Here is a 22066-nt window from a genome sequence, read left to right as displayed (position 1 = left end):
ATACACTAGACTCTATATAATATAAAGATATTAGCCCTACCCCGAATAATAATACAATTAGGTGGTCATTTATTATATAGAAATACGTCTATGTTAGGCGTATTTCTGACACAGATTGTGGCTCAAAGGTCCTTAGCACCGCAATCTGCATATTTTTCCAAAAAAGGATGGCGTGGGCAGGGAAAGGGATACAGTTATGGCCATCCAGTTATTGGATACCACCGCCATACATTGACTGGATAACACCTCTGTACAGTGACCGGATAACACCGCCATACCGTGACTGGATAAAAGGGTATAAGAGGGCACAGCAAAGAGAATGATTAGGGGCACTGCACACGGTGTGGTAAGAGGGCACAATGCAGGATATAAGGGGGCACAGCACGAGGTGAGGGGCACAGTATGGGGTGGGGGCACAGTCACATGTGTTGTTTCCGTGCTACACCGCTGGTCCCCGAAGAGAGTCATTTTTCCTCATTTACTTCAGCAACTGAATTACTTTTTGCGGATTTTCTCCACCTGGCGTACTTGTGCACCTGTTTTTATCCATGGCGTTCTCAGCTATACCAGACCGCCAGTCCAGAGCGGACTCGGTCTTTTCAATGGAGGATCCAACTACGACCAAAGATTTGGACCTAAAAAATCAAATGCTTAACCTGGAACGACTCCTAATTCAGGAGACCCGTACTTGGTGGGACTGTACCACTTTGAGCAAATACACAGAGAAAAGCATGATTCCTCGAGGCCTGAAAATTAAAAAGATCCCAACTACCATCTTCTCAGAGGACTTTGTCACAAAATGGAATGACATCTTGTCGGAATGCTCATTCAAACTGATGGGACTAATTATTAAGTATGAAAAAGACAAGCTTTCGACCCTCCAAGAGAATATACAAACTTGCAAAGCATCCTTAACAATGCATAATACAAATGAGGATTTTGTAACCTTAGATGATAAAATGAAAGCTTCAATCAGCGAAATGGAAAATAATATCATGCAATACAAGCATACCAAATTCCAACGTGACCTCCATGATTACATGAATGACCAGGTTTACAAATGGGGTAGATGCGACAATCTGTATTCCACACCGAAATCTATCCTGAAAAACCGCAATAAGGGTAAAACACCCAAAAGGCTATCAAGAGTAAGTTTCTCTTCGGATCTCGATGTAACAGACTGTTCCACTGTGTCTGGGGCTACGGGAATGGAGCCCTATATACCCTCCTCTCCCACTTCATCGCAGGATGAGAGCAACAAGCCATCCTATTATAGGAAACATAAAGCTAACAAAGAAAGAAAAAATGCGGAAGGGGTCTCAAAAAACGAAGATCAAGAGCAGGGAGGAAACATCAGGCAGCAGCATTCCAGATCGACACGACTTCAAACAAGACACAAGTAAAACATGACTTTTTAAATGTGTTGAATTTGGCTAACATAATGCTGACTAGGGATCAGGAGTCTGTCTTGTCCTTGGGCCTTAATTTTGCGCCGTCAGTGCATTTTGATGTTTTCAATACAATTTTGGATATCAATAAGTTTGTCCGTAATTTAACAGTATCTAGGCATTTCCACGATGTCCCTGCTCCTGCTGGTCCCCCGCTCACTGTCACAGGTTTCCAGGAGGAAAATATGTATAAAGATTTATTGTATAATGAACAAGTGTCACTGTGCGGTCTTGCGGGGTTGCAGCAGGAGCAGGGAATCGTGGAATTAGCAAAAACTGGGAAAAAGTTACAAACACGTAATCCACGGTTTTATCCAATAATGTCACGTACCCCAAGTATGGATATATTTCAAGAGGTTCTAGAGAGAGAGCTGAGTAAGTTACATCAAGAGAGTAAGAGGGTGGTGAGTGGCAATAACCTAACCCGTTCCCAGACACAGGCCCTCATAGACCTCCAGAAGCGGGATGATATTGTAATAAAAATGGTCGACAAAGGGGGGGCTGTGGTAATTATGGATGGTGCGGAGTATCAATCGCAAATGTTGGAAATGTTATCTGATGCATCCACGTATAAGAAATTGGCTAGGGATCCCCTAGCAGAGTACAATCAGAAATATGTGGAGTTAATCCAAAAGGGCCGGGATGGTGGTCAGTTTGATGAGACGGAATATAGGTTTCTTTGCGTGGATGCACCAGTGACTCCGATAATACACGCCCTGCCTAAGATACATAAGGAGGTCCATCCCCCCCTTTACGTCCCATAGTGGTGGGCATCGGATCCCTAACTGAGCGCCTGGGCAATTGGCTCGATAATATTCTTCAGCCATTGGTCAGGCGCACACCAGGTTTCCTCAAAGACACAGCAGATGTCCTAAGGGCCATGTATAAGTTGAAATGGGAAGCTAATTTTAAGTGGATAACTGCGGATGTAGTTGCATTGTATCCCTCAATCCCCCACAGGGTAGCCCTGATAGCTATGGAATACCATCTCCATAGGCACACGAGGCATGACAATGATTTCATTGACTATGTATGTGAGGTAACTGCCTTTCTACTTACACACAATTATTTCAGGTTCGATGGCGTGTTTTATCTCCAGACACGTGGTGTTTCAATGGGAGCCAAATTCTCCCCCTCATTGGCTAATTTGACCATGGCATACTGGGAGGAGAGATATATTTATAGTGTGGATAACCCATTCGGGCCTGGCTTGGTCTGGTACGGCAGATACATCGATGACCTGCTGATGATATGGGCAGGCGATGTGTCTGCCGTCCCGGACCTCCAGGCCTATTTAAATAATAACGAGTACAATTTGCGTTTTACATGCATAGTCAATGAATCCAAGATCAATTTTTTGGATTTGGCACTCCATGGTTGTCCCGGTGAGATAGTGCACACACGTACCTATAGGAAAAACATAGCAGGTAACTCCATATTAAATGCCAGGAGTCACCACCCCGTGCATGTAATTAGGGCGATCCCTGTGGGGGAATACATACGGGCTGCAAGGAATTGCAGCGTACTGATGTATCTAGAAAAAGGATTTAAGGAGGTAGACAAGAGGTTGAAAGCCAGGAACTACCCAGATTGGATGTCTTTGGGTCCAAAGAGAAAAAAACTGGTGATATGAAACAGGTGCTGGGTGTGAATGGACACGGCGACAGGGGACAAAGTAATATTCCGGTTCTATCTATAACCTATAGCAAGGAATATAATAAAATCTGTTCTATTGTTAAAGGGTGCCTCCCAATTTTATATGATGATATGATTCTATATAAAGCACTAAAACCGGGCTGTAAAATAGTGCCCAGGAGGGCTCCCACCCTGTCCAATTCACTGTCTCCGTCCATGTTCACATCCAGTACTCCATCAAAACGAAATGGAGGGGGATCCAGCTGGCTTAGGTATAGTGGGTTCACAAGATGTGGAAGTAATCCATGTAAATGCTGAGTTTATGTGATCCCCGTCCAATCCTTTGATTCCTCAGACCACTCATGCAGCTTTCCAGTCAAAAACTGCATAAATTGCAATTCAGTGGGGGTTGTATACGTTATTCGTTGCACAGAGTGCGACGTAATGTACATAGGCAGTACCATGCGCAAACTCAAAAACAGACTCTTGGAACATTTGAACTACATCAGCAACCCCAATGCTTTGGGTATTTCAAATGCTGCAAGCCATTTTGTGCAGGTACATGCCCGGAAAGTTAGCGGCTTCATTGCGTTTGGAATAGAGAAGGTCTCTGCCCCACAAAGAGGAGGGAATCATCGTAAAAAAACTCCTCCTACGGGAGGCATTCTGGATATACAGATTGAATAGTAGGGTTCCTGCCGGTCTGAATCTAAAAAGGGAGCTTATGTATATTTATCAATAATTACTTCAATCTTATAATGTGAGGGTTGTTTTATATGTATACATTTGCTTTCTAGATCCCTTCCATTCTGCCATTTTTCCACACATTACATTTTTATATATATATTTTTTCTCATGTTTGTGTATGGTTTCCACAAGATAGTACATGTGGTTCCTTTTCCTTTAAGGTTCATGCATTTTCTGTAAATATATTGCAGGGATCCCCTCAACATAATATACACAATTGTATCCATTAGAAAATGGTATAGCATGTGAACAGGGCCAATATTGGATATCTTGTCACTGTATATATTGTTTATAGTTTATTATTTAATATTTAACTTACCGAGTGGTTCACACTGTGCGGTTTCTGATGTACTCTTCCCCGTATGGACCTCATCAAGGTTTTTGTGGATCACCAAGGGTTAAGAGGTCACGGTTCAGTGTGAAACACAGGTTCTATGTGATTAAGAAAAGGGTGTTAACCCAATGAAGTAACCAATGAGGCTATTTCCCCGCCCTGAATTTTGGGGAGGAAATTCGTAGTGATACGTATAAATGTTTGTACTTCATTGTGTCACGTTGTTACGACTAAGGATTTTATCCGAAACGCGTCAACTGTCTGTATACTGGGTGGATGTATCTGCTGTAAACTATATGTTTGAATAAAGAAGAAGTTTTTAGAGGACCTCTATGAGAATCCGGAGCCGTTCTTTTCCTTTCAATTCTGTGCTGATTGCGGCGGGGTCACACCCCAGGCTTCTGGAACCGGGCCTGCATTCTATGACCAGGGAGGTGAGCTGGAATAAGTGTGTGCGCACAGTCACATGACCCAGTGAAATTAGAAGGTCCTTATGGTGAATGCGGTTCATACTCCACCATAATGAGAGGCAGAGGAGTGAGACAAGGGTGTGATTATGTGGCTAGAGATAAAAAAAAAATAACTGTCGGCCAGTACAGGCCCCAAAAATTAGGCAATAGGCATTCACCTGACAGCAAAGAACTTTGGATTCTGTGGCTGGAGGTACATTAGGCAGTAACAGGAAAAATATGTAACTGTCAGCCAGTACAGGCCCCAAAAATTAGGCATTCACCTGACATAAAAGGCCTTTTATTCCGCTGTATATACATAAGGCAAAGACCATTCTTTGTTCTGTGTGGTGGCGGATATGTGTGGGCTGGCATGAGGAATTTCAATTACATGTGGTCGTCACACGTGTTGAATTCCCCCGAGATCCATGCCTCATTCATTTTAAAAAATGTGAGGTAGTGCACACTGTCGTGAGCTAGGCGAGTGCGCTTATAGGTCACGATATCCCCTGCTGCGCTGAACGTCCTTTCGGACAGGACACTGGACGAGGGGCAAGCCAAGAGTTCCATGGCAAATTGTGCCAGCTCTGGCCACAGGTCAAGCCTGTACACCCAGTAGTCAAGGAGTTCCTTGCTTCTTAGAGCGTCTACATCGGCCGTTAACCCGATGTAGTCGGACACCTGTCGGTCTAGACGTTCACTGAGGCTGGATCCGGAGGGCAGCTGTCGATGGGTTGGCTGCAAGAATTAACTCATATCCGAAGTGACCAACACATCTTCAAACCGCCCTCTTTTTGCAGGTGTGGTAGGCTTGGTACCTGCAACTGTTTCCCTGTGGGTGGAAATTCCTCTGCCAGTGCCCGCAACAGCAGAATGCAGCATCTCTCGCAGCAAGGCCTGTAAATGCTGCATTCTGACAGCCCTCTGTGATGCTGGTAACATGTCCGCCATTTTGTGTTTGTACCAGGGGTCTAAGTATGTTGCCACTCAGTACTAGTCCTTGACCCTTATTCTTTTAATAAGGGGGTCCCTCTTCAAACACTTTAGCATGAAGGCCCCTATTTGCACTTAATTGGAAGCGGTGGAGCTCCCTGGCCCCTGCTTATCGCCCAGGAGAATGTCGTCCTTGGTCTCCTCCCCCCAGCCACAGACAACAGCAGGGATCCCCGAAAAGTTTAAAGCCTGCTCTTCTTGCTCCTGCTCCTCCTTCTCCCCCCAGCCACCATCCTCCTCTGACTCCTCTTCAGACTCCTTCTGACTTGTCTCAGATGGAGTAGCCCCCCTGGGAATTAATTAAGCATTGTGACTTCCTCATCTTCCAGCTCCCGCTCCTCGACGGCTTGATCAATGACACAACGCATTGCATGCTCCAGAAAGAAGGCGTAAGGTACGATGTCACTGATGGTGCCCTGGCTGTGACTGACCAGTTTGGTGATCTCATCAAATGGAATAAAAAGTTTGGAATAAAAGTACTTTTTCTTTTTTTTTCCTAACTTACTTTTCCCTTCTTTCCCTGCCTAACGGTGCCTCTCCCTCACTGACCCTAACCTACCTGGGTGGCAATGGGCATGGTGGGAATTGTAGTTTTACAACATCTGGAGGGCCGCAGTTTTAGGATGCCTGCTTAGTGTCTCCAAAGTCTGAGAGCCATACATATTGGGCATCGCCGCGTGCATAAAAGTCGTCGCTATAAAAATAACTTTTGACCAAACGCCTCGGATGAACGGTGTTAAAAATATAAAATAAAAACTGTGCCAAAACACCAATTTTTGGGCAAAATTTCCAATTGAATTCATTTTGCCGGCAATAAAGCAAGGGTTAACAGCCAAACAAAACTAAATATTTATTGCCCTGATTCTGTAGTTTGCAGAAACACCCCATATATGGTCGTAAATGGCTATATAGCCGCACGGCAGGGCATAGAACGAAGGGAACTCCATACGGTTTCTGGAAGACAGTTTTTTTTTGGACACCATGCCCCATTAGAAGCCCCCCCTGATGTAGCCTAGACTAGAAACGCCAAAAAAGTGACCCCATCTAAGAAACTACACTCCTCAAGGTATTCAAAAGTTACTTTTGAACCATATTTAATACTTTAAGAACATACCCCTAAAATTTGTAAAAACATACATAAAACCATACATCACATATACAGACGTGGACAAAATTGTTGGTACCCTTTGGTCAATGAAAGAAAAAGTCACAATGGTCACAGAAATAACTTTAATCTGACAAAAGTAATAATAAATTAAAATTCTATAAATGTTAACCAATGAAAGTCAGACATTGTTTTTCAACCATGCTTCAACAGAATTATGTAAAAAAATAAACTCATGAAACAGGCATGGACAAAAATGATGGTACCCCTAGAAAACACAGAACATAATGTGACCAAAGGGACATGTTAATTCAAGGTGTGTCCACTAATTAGCATCACAGGTGTCTACAACCTTGTAATCAGCCATTGGGCCTATATATATGGCTCCAGGTAATCACTGTGTTGTTTGGTGATATGGTGTGTACCACACTCGACATGGACCAGAGGAAGCAAAGGAAAGAGCTGTCTCAAGAGATCAGAAAGAAAATTATAGACAAGCATGTTAAAGGTAAAGGCTATAAGACCATCTCCAAGCAACTAGATGTTCCTGTGAGTACAGTTGCACATATTATTCATAAGTTTAAGATCCATGGGACTGTAGCCAACCTCCCTGGACGTGGCCGCAGGAGGAAAATTGATGACAAATCTAAGAGACGGATAATCCGAATGGTAACAAAAGAGCCTAGAAAGACTTCTAAAGAGATTCAAGGTGAACTTCATGCTCAAGGAACATCAGTGTCAGATCGCACCATCCGTCGTTGTTTGAGCCAAAGTGGACTACATGGGAGACGACCAAGGAGGACACCATTGTTGAAAACGAATCATAAAAAAGCAAGACTGGAATATGCCAAACTACATGTTGACAAGCCACAAAGCTTCTGGGAGAATGTCCTGTGGACAGATGAGACAAAAATCGAAGTTTTTGCCAAGGCACATCAGCTGTATGTTCACAGACGAAAAAATGAAGCATATCAAGAAAAGAACACTGTCCCTACTGTGAAACATGGAGGAGGCTCTGTTATGTTCTGGGGCTGCTTTGCTGCGTCTGGCACAGGGTGTCTTGAATCTGTGCAGGGTACAATGAAATCTCAAGACTATCAAGGAATTCTAGAGAGAAATGTACTAGCCAGTGTCAGAAAGCTTGGTCTCAGTCGCAGGTCATGGGTCTTGCAACAGGACAATGACCCAAAACACACCGCTAAAAACACCCAAGAATGGCTAAGAGGAAAAAATTGGACTATTCTAAAGTGGCCTTCTATGAGCCCTGACCTCAATCCTATTGAGCATCTTTGGAAGGAGCTGAAACATGCAGTCTGGAAAAGGCACCCTTCAAACCGGACACAACTGGAGCAGTTTGCTCATGAGGAGTGGGCCAAAATACCTGCTGAGAGGTGCAGATGTCTCATTGACAGTTACAGGAAGCGTTTGATTGCAGTGATTGCCTCAAAAGGTTGCGCAACAAAATATTAAGTTAGGGGTACCATCATTTTTGTCCATGCCTGTTTCATGAGTTTATTTTTTTACATAATTCTGTTGAAGCATGGTTGAAAAACAATGTCTGACTTTCATTGGTTAACATTTATAGAATTTTAATTTATTATTACTTTTGTCAGATTAAAGTTATTTCTGTGACCATTGTGACTTTTTCTTTCATTGACCAAAGGGTACCAACAATTTTGTCCACGTCTGTATATGGAGCGTCACATGTAACACTCCTATAAGCTGGTTTCTAATCGTAGGTCAATGTCACAGTGATGTCCCAATTCAATATACTGTTGTGAATAGTGCAAACAATGTCCCAATCAGAATAAAGTAATGGCACTAAGGCCAAATGTCCCAATCAGAGTCTTAATAAAATGAAATAATGGCACTGTGGCCAATTCTGATAGAGCAGTGATGATATTGTGCCAATTCTTGTATTATAATATAGCAATGGCGCGGTAGCCAAATCCTGATAGAGTGATGGTGGTATCAATATACCCAATACCTATATCCGGTAATCTGAGCGTTCAGAGTAGGTCGTTAGTGTTAACTTCCCAGTGGGACTAACAGTCCGGTTACTCACAGTCTCTTGCAGCTTGTGGTATCCCAGTGTGCGCCCAGTCTCTAACTTCTTAGCTGCTTATCCGCAGCGCTGGCTCTCCAGGCGGCCGTACACTCGCAGCGTCTCGCGTAGTGTATCCGGCCGAGCGTGGCATCCCACGTGACCTGGTTGCCTGGGATGCTGGCTGGACGCTGGGCTGACGTCACTGTTGTGCGACTTGTGCTTCGGTTCTATGCCGGAGAAGAATCTCGGACCTTAAAATCTTTTAGATATCAGGCTTTCTTGTTTGTACTATAAATCCACGCTCACTCTGTTTATGCCAGACGCGTTTCAGGGTCTTACACCCCTTCCTCAGTGGCCAACCAAGTGAGTGGATTCTCACTCCTTATAAACGGAATTTGTTACCCACAATCCCGCTTTTCTATGCTCCTTCTTATCTGTGGGATGGATTGGGTTGCTCTTTGTATCACATTTTGCATTTAAAAATACTTTAATAACAGTAAAATCATAAATATTACTCCCCATACATACTTGTTAAAAACAGTTTGTGGAGAAGACTGCACAGTCAGATCATTACTCAGAAGGGAACCGCACCAAAAACGCATCAATGTGCATTGCGTTTTCTATGCGGTTTTCCCTTGATGGTCGTTTTTCTTGCTATTCGGGCCCATATTCATCAGAACCCACTGGTGGATTGTGTCTTGCTAAACTACTACAATAACCACGGTTACAAGACACAATCCACCAGTGGGTTCTGATGAATATGGGCCCGAATAGCAAGAAAAACGACCATCAAGGGAAAACCGCATAGAAAACGCAATGCACATTGATGCGTTTTTGGTGCGGTTCCCTTCTGAGTAATGATCTGACTGTGCAGTCTTCTCCACAAACTGTTTTTAACAAGTATGTATGGGGAGTAATATTTATGATTTTACTGTTATTAAAGTATTTTTAAATGCAAAATGTGATACAAAGAGCAACCCAATCCATCCCACAGATTAGGAGGAGCATAGAAAAGCGGGATTGTGGGTAACAAATTCCGTTTATAAGGAGTGAGAATCCATTCACAACAGTATATTGAATTGGGACATCACTGACATTGACCTACGATTAGAAACCATCTTATAGGAGTGTTACATGTGACGCTCCATATATATGTGATGTATGGTTTTATGTATGTTTTTACTAATTTTAGGGGTATGTTCTTAAAGTATTAAATATGGTTATACCATCCGTCTAGTGGTCCCATTTGAGTGTGCCCCCTCACATATATATATATATATTACAGTTTTATAATTCAGGTCCTGAGGGTAGGACCGGAGGGTGAGCACCTACCCATACGAAGTAGGGGTGAGCCGCTGTATCTCTTTTTACTTTATAAACAATTTTAGAATTTAATTTTTTTGTTACATTGCCTCAAAAAAGAGTAATATAGAGCAACCAAAAATCAAATTTACCCCAAAAATAGTCCCGAAACAACAACCACCTTATCCCGTAGTTTCCTAGATGGGGTCACTTTTATGGAGTTTCTACTCTAGGGGTGCATCAGGGGGCTTGAAGGGTACATGGTGTAAATAAACCAGTCCAGCAAAATCTGCCTTCCAAAAACCATATGACGTTCCCCTTCTTCTATGTCCTGCCATTTAACCCTTGTTTTACTCCTGGAAAAAATTGATTATATTGGAAAATTTTCCAAAAAATAGAAATTTCTAAATTGTTTCTCCATCTGCTATTAACTCTTGTGGAACACCTAAAGGGTTAACAAAGTTTGTAAACCCAGTTTTGAATACCTTGAGGGGTGTACTTTCTTAGATGGAGTCACTTTTTTGAAATTTATATTCTAGGGGTGCAACAGGGGGCTTCAAATGGGACATGGTATAAACAAAACCAGTCCTGCAAAATCTGCCTTCCAAAACCCATATAGTGTTCCCCTCCTTCTATGTGCTACCGTTCGGCCAAACAGTAGTTTACGACCACATATGGGGTGTTTTTGCAAACTACAGAATCAGGGCAACCCATTTTGAGTGTTGTTTGGCAGTTAACCCTTGTTTTACTCCTGGAAAAAATTGATTATATTGGAAAATTTTCAAAAAAATAGAAATTTCTAATTTGTTTCTCCATCTGCCATTAACTCTTGTGGAAGACCTAAAGGGTTAATAAAGTTTGAAAAAACAGTTTTGAATACCTTGAGGGGTGTAGTTTCTAGAATGGGGTCATTTTTGGGAGGTTTCTATTATCTAAGCCTCACAATATGACTTCAAACCTGAACTGGTCCATAAAAAGTGGGATTTTGAAGATTTCTGAAAAATTTCAAAATTTGCTTCTAAACTTCTAAGCCTTGTAACATCCCCAAAAAATAAAATATCATTCCCAAAATGCTACAAACATGAAGTAGACATATAGGGAATGTAAAGTCATCACAATTTTTGGGGGTATTACTATGTATTACAGAAGTAGAGAAACTGAAACTTTGAAATTTGCTAATTTTTCCAAATTTTTGGTAAACTTTTTATTTTTTATGCAAAAAAATTAACTTTTTTGACCCAATTTTAGCAGTGTCATGAAGTACAATATGTGACGAAAAAACAATCTCAGAATGGCCTGGGTAAGTCAAAGCGTTTTAAAGTTATGAGCACTTAAAGTGACACTGGTCAGATTTGCAAAAAATGGCCTTGTCCTTAAGGTGAAAATGAGCCTGGTCCTTAAGGGGTTAAAATAGAAAAAATAAAATACAGTACAAACCAAAAGTTTGGACACACCTTCTCATTCAAAGAGTTTTCATTATTTTCATGACTATGAAAATTGTAGATTCACACTGAAGGCATCAAAACTATGAATTTACACATGTGAAATTATATACATAACAAAAAAGTGGGAAACAACTGAAAATATGTCATATTCTAGGTTCTTCAAAGTTGCCACCTTTTGCTTTGATTACTGCTTTGCACACTCTTGGCATTCTCTTGATGAGCTTCAAGAGGTAGTCACCTCACAGGTGTGCCCTGTCAGGTTTAATAAGTGGTATTTCTTGCCTTATAAATGGGGTTGGGACCATCAGTTGCGTTGTAGAGAAGTCAGGTGGATACACAGCTGATAGTCCTACTGAATAGACTGTTAGAATTTGTATTATGGCAAGAAAAAAGCAGCTTAGTAAAGAAAAACGAGTGGCCATAATTACTTTAAGAAATGAAGATCAGTCAGTCCGAAAAATTGGGAAAACTTTGAAAGTGTCCCCAAGTGCAGTCACAAAAACCATCAAGCGCTACAAAAAAACTGGCTCACATGCGGACCGCCCCAGGAAAGGAAGACCAAGAGTCACCTCTGCTGCGGAGGATAAGTTCATCCGAGTCACCAGCCTCAGAAATCGCAGGTTAACAGCAGCTCAGATTAGAGACCAGGTCAATGCCACACAGAGTTCTAGCAGCAGACACATCTCTAGAACAACTGTTAAGAGGAGACTGTGTGAATCAGGCCTTCATGGTAGAATATCTGCTAGGAAACCACTGCTAAGGACAGGCAACAAGCAGAAGAGACTTGTTTGGGCTAAAGAACACAAGGAATGGACATTAGACCAGTGGAAATCTGTGCTTTGGTCTGATGAGTCCAAATTTGAGATCTTTGGTTCCAACCACCGTGTCTTTGTGCGACGCAGAAAAGGTAAACGGATGGTTCCCACCGTGAAGCATGGAGGAGGAGGTTTGATGGTGTGGGGATGCTTTGCTGGTGACACTGTTGGGGATTTATTCAAAATTGAAGGCATACTGAACCAGCATTGCTACCACAGCATCTTGCAGCGGCATGCTATTCCATCCGGTTTGCGTTTAGTTGGACCATCATTTTGTTTTCAACAGGACAATGACCCCAAACACACCTCCAGGCTGTTTAAGGGCTATTTGACCATGAAGGAGAGTGATGGGGTGCTGCGCCAGATGACCTGGCCTCCACAGTCACCGGACCTGAACCCAATCGAGATGGTTTGGGGTGAGCTGGACCGCAGAGTGAAGGATAAAGGGCCAACAAGTGCTAAGCATCTCTGGCTCCCTGGTCAAAAAGATGGTGATCCAGGGTATGTGCTAATCGTGCAGCTGCAGAGCGGGTTGCCTGCTGTCAGTGACAGCAGGGCAACCCAGAGATAAGGTAGGGACAGTTCTCAGGTGTTCCTGCCTTCTAGATCGCTGTATACACATGTCACATCATGTGACCGCCAGGGCCGGAAGAGTGCAGGAGCTGTCGAGTCTTCTACAGACCTCGATCAGCACTGCACTGAGGCTGTACAGCGTTGTATAGTGCTGTACAGCCTCTCTGGGGGTGTATTTTCCCTGTAACTGGGGCTTCTATGTCAGCCCCAGTTACAGGAGAAATCAATAGAGGGAAAAAAAAAGTGAAAGTGAAATGTCCCCTAAAGGGACCTTATGGGGGACGCAGAGTGTAAATTCGAAAAAATAAAATAAAATAGATATATTAGGTATTGCCGCGTCCGTGATGGTCGGCTCTATAAACATACAGTATTACATGATCCACCCAGTATGATAAACACCATAAAAAAAATAAAAAAAACTGTGTCAGAAAAAGCTACTTTTGTCATCTTACATCACAAAAAGTGCAACACCAAGTGATCAAAAAGGCGTATGTACTAAAAAATGGTACCAATTAAACCGTAACCTCATCCCGCAAAAAATTACCCTATACATAAGAAAATCGCTCAAAAAAATAAATAAATAATTGGACACATTAAAATAGTGTTCCTCAACTCCAGTCCTCAAGGCCCACCTACCGGTCATGATTTGAGAATATCCCTCAGAATGAATACCTGTGGTAAGTCCTGATGCACTGACACTAATTATATCACCTGCTCAATACTAAGGAAATCTTGAAAACATGATCGGCAGGTGGGCCCTGAGGACCGGAGTTGAGTAACCCTGCATTAAAACATGCTATTATTGTGTTAAAGTGAAATAAATTAAAAAAAGTATACATATTAGGTATCGCCGTGTCCGTAACAACCAGCTCTATAAAAATATCACATGATCCAACCCCTCGGCTGAACACCGTAAAAAAAAAATATAAAAACTGCCAAAACAGCCATTTTTTGGTTACCTTGCCTCACAAAAAACGTAATATAGAGCAATTAAAAATCATATGTACCCCAAAATAGTACCAATAAAATTGGCACCTTATCCCCAAGTTTCCAAAATGGGGTCACTTTTTGGGAGTTTCTACTGTAAGAGTGCATCAGGGGGGATTCAAATGGGACATGGCATCTAAAAACCAGTTCAGCAAAATCTGCCTTCCAAAATACATATGGTGCTCCTTTTCATCTGCACCCTGCCGTGTGCCCTTACATCAGTTTACGACCACATGTGGGGTATTTCTGTAAACCGCAGAATCAGGGTAATAAATATTGAGTTTTGTTTGGCTGTTAACCCTCGATGTTTTAAAGAAAAAAATGGATTAAAATCTGACAAAAAATTTCCTTTCATTCTTGTGGAACACCTAAAGGGTTAACAAAGTTTGTAAAATCTGTTTTAAGTAATGTGAGGGGTGTAGTTTCTACAATGCGGTCATTTATGGGGGTATCCACAATGTAAGCCCCACAAAGTGACTTCAGACCTGAACTGGTCCTTAAAAAGTGGGTTTTTGGCAATTTTCTTAAAAATTCTAAGAATTGTTTCTAAAATTCTAAGCCTTCTAACGTTTAAAAAAAATAAAATGACATTTACAAAATGATGCCAACATAAAGTAGACATATGAGGAATGCTAAGTAGTAAATATTTTACAAGGTATCACTTTCTGTTTTAAAAGTAGAGAAATTGACATTTAGAAAATTGCGAATTGTTAAAATTTTTGGGTAAATTTGGGATTTTTTCATAAATAAAGGTGAAGTATATTGACTAAAATGTATGACTATCATGAAGTACAATGTGTCACGAGTAAACAATCTCAGAATGGCTTGGATAAGCAAAAGCGTTCCAAAGCTGTTACCAGATAAAGTGACATATGTCAGATTTGCTAAATTATGTCTGGCCAGGAAGGGGGCAAATGGCCCGGATGTGAAGTGGTATATTTGGTGTTCAGCAGCGCAGTTATATGTTCTAATGCCTTTTGTGGCGTGTATTAGTGGCAAAAGTAAAATATATTTGCCGTTTAGCAGTGCAGTTATATGTTCTAAAGCCCTTTTTTGCATTTATTAGTGGCAACAAATAAAAATATATTTGCCGTTCAGCGGTGCAGTTATATGTTCTAAAGCCTTTTGTGGCATGTATTAGTGGCAAAAGTAAAATATATTTGCTGTTCAGTGGTGCAGTTATATGTTCTTAAGCCTTTTGTGGCGTGTATTAGTGGCAAAAGAAAAATATATTTGCCATTCAGCAGTGCAGTTATATGTTCTAAAGCCCTTTTTGTTGTGTATTAGTGGCAAAAGAAAAATATATTTGCTGTTCAGAGGTGCTATGTTCTAAAGCCCCTTTTTTGTGTGCATTAGTGTGAAAAAAGGGCTTATTAGCCGTTGTGTGGTGAAGTGAGAAAATTACAGACTTTTTTGGGGAGTTTTAATTTCCTTTTTATTTATTTATTTGATCTAACATTATGTCAGACAGAGAAGTGCCAGGCCCTGCACAGTGGAGGGGCACAGGCCTAAAGGTTTGTGGCGCAGACAGAGGTCGCAGCAGAGTAAGGTGCCGTGGCAGCAGGGGTCACTTCAAGAGGCATGAACTCCCAGTGTCAGCTAGCGGTTGTGTCTTGACCAGCAACCCAGCAGTTCTTAAATGGTTGACTCGATCTTCGACTTCGTCGCAAGTGACATCAGACACCCCCAGCCAACAGTCAGTGGGTTTGTCAGACACAACCCTTAGTTTGCATGGCCCGGGAGCCGGCCCTGTGCCCTCACCTCTCCTCAACCTGCCTCTGTCCTTTTCTGTTCCCTCAGCCAGAGAAGTAGTGTATGCTGTGGGCTCAGCTCCACTATACAGTGATTGCACTTGGGAGCCGGGTGACGAAGGGGCTTCATCATCATTGGGAGAAGAGGGTGGCAGCTTGCCCGTAAGGCAGCGGCAGAGCCAGCAAGTCGCTAGCGCGGGCAGGAGTCAGCAGGGTGGCAGCAGTGGGATGTCGGTAGCCAAACGTGCCCGGGGTAGACCACTTGCTTCTCAGGAGCCTACCTGCCCGGAAAGTAGTGGTGCACAGGTTTACGGAAGCAGCGGCGGTAGCAGTCAGTCAGTGCGTAGTGTTGGGAGTAAAATCACCTACTCAGCGTTGTGGCAGTTTTTTGTTAAGCTGCCGGAGGAGGTGAACATGGCCATATGTAGAATCTGTGGGCAGAAGGTAAAGCTTGGCCAGGGTGCCAATGTTGATTGGAAAGGTAGGGGGCACATCAAGTAATACACGGAGTGCAAAGGGTGGTGAAAAGAGCACAGGGAATAGTGGATAATTGTGAGCTCCACTATCAATCACCAAAGTCATGTGGTTACACACTTCCGGTTTCACATGGATTACCTGATATGCCTCCACACTGGTTACATCACCCTGCTGCACAGGTGAATTAAATTTCTTTTATTTACCACCCTTTATAATGTGATACCCTGACATACAGCTCTTTACCCCTGAGGAAGCCGGATCCTTCCGGCGATACGCATTGGGCGTTACTCATTCTTCCAGGTCCACTGCACCAGCGGCTCATGTAGGTTTTGGCTCTCTAAATTAGACCTTATCATGGTCTGTTTGCATTTCTAGTGGACTTACCTTACTTCATATTTGCTTCATGTTTTGTATTGGATTTTCATATGCTGGTTTATAGTGTATATGCCCATTTTGTGGCAATCCAGTGGACCTGTGTGTGTCGGTTACATATATTTTATTGCATACCGCACTTTGTTCTAATTGTATACAATTTTTAAAATGTGTGTCTGTTGGTGTGTCCAATAAACTTTATATATATTTTTGATACTAATTCATTGTCGGATGTGCATTTATGGGGTGGTTCTTGTGACTCTCTCTTGGGTCAGGTGTTGTCTCAGGGTGCCGATGTTGGCACCATGGCCCTGCATCAACATATGCAGCGTCACCATAAAGTGACCTGGGAGAACCGTGGATCCGATGTGGTGGTGCAGCCTGCCACAGCAACCGCTGCATCAACCAGTGGCACGCACCCGGTTTCAGGCAGTCAGGGCTCCACCACCTCAGCCGAAGGGAGCTGTCTGTCCTTCCCATCATCTGCCGGTCCTGATGCTCCTGCTCCTTCTCCTCCTTCTCAGTCATTCCGTTAGCAATCAATCACCAAAGCGATTGCCAAGAGACAACAGTATGTGTGCACTCATCCAACGGCGCAGAAGCTGAATGTGCTCCTGTCCAAGTTGCTGTTGCTGCAGTCTCTCCCTTTCCAAGTGGTGGACTCTGCACCTTTCAGAGAACTGATGGCTTGTGCTGAGCCGAGGTGGAGAGTCCCAAGCCGTCATTTCTTTGCCAAAACTGCAGTACCAGCACTGCACACACATGTAAAACAGAAGGTGGGCCAGTCCTTGAGCCTGTCGGTGTCTGCCAAAGTGCACGGCACCGCCGATGTGTGGAGCTGTAACTACGGTCAGGAACAATATATGTCCTTTACGGCCCACTGGGTGAATGTGGTTCCTGCACAACCACACCAGCAACTTGGCCAGGTGACGCTGCTTCCACCTCCACGTTCTCATTCCGTTGGTCCTGCGACAATGTCGTCCTCTGCCTCCTCGTGCTCCACCGTGTCCTCAGCCTCCACTGCAGGGACAATTCACAGTGCCCCTCCAGCGTACCACATGTGCAGGGCACGGCGGTGTCACGCTGTTCTGCACCTAGTTTGCCTGGGCAAACACAGTCACACAGGGGAGGAACTGCTCCGTGTCCTTTATGAAGAAATTAAATTCTGGCTTTCTCCGCGACAACTCAAAATCGGAACCATGGTGACCGACAACGGGAAGAACGTGGTGTTGGCGCTGCATCAAGGAGGGTTGAGCCATGCGCCCTGCATGGCACACGTGATCAATCTGGTTGTCAAGCGGCTCCTGAAGTCTTCCACCCATCTGCAAGACATCCTAAAAATAGCCAGTAAACTTTGCATGCACTTCAGCCACTCGTACACAGCAAAGCACACCCTCCTTGAGCTGCAGCGGCAGAACAGCATCCCCCAACATAGGATGGATATGTAAATGTTTCCACCCGTTGGAATTCCACCCTACATATGTTGGACCGACTGTATGAACAGAGAAAGGCCATAGAGAAAGTACTCCCCTGTGTAACTTTGATGTCAGCCAGTGGCAGCTCATGCGTGACACCTGCCGTTTGCTCAGGCCCTTTGAGGAGGCCACGTTATTTGTCAGTTGTCAGGACTACAGGATGAACAACATCATTCCACTGCTTCATGTCCTGTAACAGATGCTGGTAAATCTGGCTGTTCAGGGGACTGGAGACGTGGTGCCTAGATCTCACGGCCACATGAGCCCTGTGGGGGCTGAACTGGAGGAGGAGTAGGAAATTGGAGCACAAGCAATGTGTAGCGAAATGGGTGGTTTTTCTACACAGGTGACAGGAGAGGAGGAGCAGGAGTAGCCAGAGGAGCTACAGGGCGGTGAGGAAGACAAGGCAGAGGACCCAGACACACCGTGGCAGTATGAAGTGGCGATGGAGGCAGGGAGTCCCCCCAAGTCACTTGCACAAATGGCCCGATGCATGCTCACTTGCTTGCGTAGTGACAGCCGAATTATCACCATTGGGCACAGGGATGACTTCTGGCTCTCCACCTTGTTGGACCCTCGCTACCGGTCCAAAATATGGGTATTATTTACACCCGCTGAGAGGGAGGACAAACTGAACTATTATAAAGACATCTTATGTAGTCAGTTGGCCGCTGCCTATCTGCGCCATCGTCCATCCTCTTGCAGGTCTGACCGGGGGGCCGTCTGCACTCACATTCCTCTGCCATGGCTGCTGTGGCAGGGTGGGAGGGTAGGAGCAGTTCCAGCTCCATCAGCAGCAACTTGAGTCTAGAGTCGCTGATGAGTAGCTGTCTTCACCTGCCTAGTGAAGAAACTACTCACCAGCAGCAACTAGACCTGGAGCAGGACCTGAACCAGCAGGTGGTGGCATACTTGGACAGCACCCTGCCACCCCACATTGAAGTTCCACTGGACTACTGGGCAGCCAAACTGGATTTGTGGCCACAACTGGCAGAGTTTGCTCTGGAAAAGCTGTTCTGCCCGGCCAGTAGTGTGGCATCAGAGCAGGTGTATAGTGCGCCAGGGGCCATAGTTGCCCAAAGAAGAACTCACCTGTCCACCCAAAATGTGGAGAGACTGACCTTTGTCAAGATGAATCAGGCATGGATCAGCCAGAATTTCCACCCACCAATGCCTGATGCATCAGATTAGATGATCCATGGTGCCACACCAACACTTTGACAAAAGAGACTGTTTTTTTTCTGGCTACCTGCCTGAGCTACTATTCTGATGTTGCCACCTGCCTGATGCCACACATCTGATGACAACTGCTCCTTCTTTCACCCAGCATCTTCAGCTGGTACTGGTATTGCCACCCACCTCCCCACTCTGTCACCGGGTCACTCTTCGGTCTCCTGATGCTGCCACCTCCACACTATGTCACCTTGCCACTCTGTGGTCTTCTGATGCTACTGCCACCTCCACACTATGTCACCTTCCCACTCTGTGGTCTTCTCATGCTGCTGCCACCTCCACACTATGTCACCTTGCCACTTTGTGGTCTCCTCATGCTGCTGCCACTTCCACACTGCGTCAGGTGTCCACTCTGTGGCCTCCTAATGCTTCTGCCACCTTCACACTGTCATTGTGCCACTCTGTGGCCTCCTGATGCCGCCACCGCCTCCACACTCTGTCATTGTGCGACTATGTGGCCTCCTGATGCTGCCGCCACCTCCACACTCTGTCATTGAGCCACTCTGTGTCCTCATGATGATGCCGCCACCTCCACACTCTGTCATTGTGCCGCTCTGTGGCTTCCTCCTGATGCTTCCGCCCAGTGGCGTAGCTAGAAATGACTGGGCCCCACAGCAAATTTTTTAATGGGGCCCCCTTCCCCCAGTAATTTTTTTCGCAACCAATTCCTTTCATGTTGCCCCCATTCCTGTGGCTAGTAAAGATCGCTCTCTCAGACCAGGCCCAGCAGCTGTTCCATCCATTTCCTATACTGTCTATACTGTCACTGTATATTATTTAATTGTGTAATACTGTTGAGGGGGCCCTGACAAAATATTTTAGTCCTCCTCCTCCTGGATGGGCCCCTTTTGGGTCAGGGCCCCAAAGCAGCTGCTTCCCCTATAGCTACGCCCCTGCTGCCGTCATTTACAGACTCTGTCATTGGGCCACTCTGTGGTCTCCTCATGCTGCTTCCACCTCACCACTATGTCATAGGGCCACTCTGTGGACTTCTCATGCTGTTCCCATCCTCCCCACTTCATGACTGGGCCACTATTTTGCCTTTTGGGTCTGAATGACATCATCATTTATTTGACCCTTCTTCTGATCTGTCAGAAGGAAGGAAAAATATGAAAGACAATGTATCCTGTCTGTGTAGTAGCTTTAAAGGTCTGTATGATCCCATCAGAATTGGCTTGTGATTTAGTAGCCAAAAGCAGGAGTGGGTACAAAACACAGAAGACATGCAAATATTCCATTCACGTGTCATCTCTGTTTTGGATCCACTCCTGTTTTTTTGGGCATTAGCAATACTGATGGATTACTGACCAAATTCTGACCGAGTGAAGGCGGATGCTCAACAGAAAGGATCCGTTTTTTGGGAGTTATTGTTCTGATGGATCAGAGAAAGGGCAAAATAATCAGTGACGTCAACACAAACTTACTGCTGACACCATCTCCACTCTGTCGGGAAGCTCTACTTGTATAACCGTTTAATAGAACAGGTTGTTTAGACATCTATCAGCTGACTACGGTGTAAAAGGAGTGCGCTTCTTCTCCCTAAAGGCTGGTCATACCAAGATAAGCAGTTGGGAGCGATGATGATGTACTTCCAGTCTGTTCCGGAATTGGGGTGATGCACGTCCAGTACAAGTGTTGGTGTGCAGTGTAAACTATAGTCAAGGAGGCCTAGCCATTCCCATGCCTCCATTGAATGGGCAGCATTAAGGTTTTTCTCCCTATCCCTAAGCCCCCACCCCGCCTGTTATAAAAAGCCTTTTTTTTTTTATTAGATAAAGGTGGGGATTTGTTACTGTGGACTTTATGTTACTTCACTGAGATGGAAGAAAAAAGGGCTGATGCAGCAGAATTGGAAAGCTCGGTTCCTGGCACGGTACTATCTGGATTGTGGGGCTGATAAGTGGTCATGTTGGCAGAATATATTTATGGTTTGTGTATTGTTTATTTTATAAATTAAACCTAAAAAACATTATCCAATAAGAAAAACAAGAATTATGCTTTATGTACCAGTCCCCGATCTTCCTCTTATGATAAAAGGTTAAGTAAAGCCTGTATAGCTAGAACTGTGGCAGAAAAAAAATCCTTCGTTCTACAGATATAAAAAATTGCTTATAAGAGCTGAAGTAATGAGTTCTATTAGAGCTTATAGGAAACATTGGGATTGCCCTTCGAAGTTTAATTATGTTTCAACTGATGATTCATCTGAAAAAAGTAGTTCAGTTTTGGAGAGCTTTCACTCTGAACATTCCTAATCATCAGGTGAAGAAACAGGAGGATGTCCTTGTTTTCCTGTTCAGGACATAGATAAGTTGTTGAGAGTGATTAGATGTACCATGAATTTAGAGGAAATTAGGAAAGCTAAGTCCGTTGAAGATGCTATGTTTAAAGGGCTAGAAGAAAAATGCCATAGATGTTTTCCAGTTCATAAAAATGTGTTTTACTTGATTAAGAAATTAAGAAAGAGCGATCTTAGCCTCAATTCCGACCCTGTAAAAAGCTGCAGATTTTTTGGCAGATACCTCGGTAGATGTGGTCAAATTAGTATCCAAGGCCTCTGCAGGAATTATCCTCCAAACAAAAATTATGCGGAATCCCTTGTAAAGAGGGGTCTCTTTCAGGTCTGGCCCTGGATAATCTGTTAAAGAAGACTTCTGATAGGAAGACAAGGTTTCCAGAGTCAGGGTTCTTTTCATTCTTTCTCTGGGTCCAAGAGGTCCTTTCGCCCCTCCTCCAGATCAGGTAAAAGGGAACCAGGGAAAGATAGACAGAAAATGGAAATCTACAGAATTTATAAGCAAAGTGTTCCTTTTCAGGGAATTCTCTACTTCTAACAAAAAACTAGGACAACACTGACGACATGGCAAAGGTAGGAGAAAGG

Source organism: Bufo gargarizans, chromosome 4, assembly GCF_014858855.1.
Source record: "Bufo gargarizans isolate SCDJY-AF-19 chromosome 4, ASM1485885v1, whole genome shotgun sequence".
In the NCBI taxonomy this organism is placed as follows: Eukaryota; Metazoa; Chordata; class Amphibia; order Anura; family Bufonidae; genus Bufo; species Bufo gargarizans.
The sequence above is the reverse complement of the archived record's forward strand: the minus strand, read 5'-3'. Positions refer to the sequence as shown.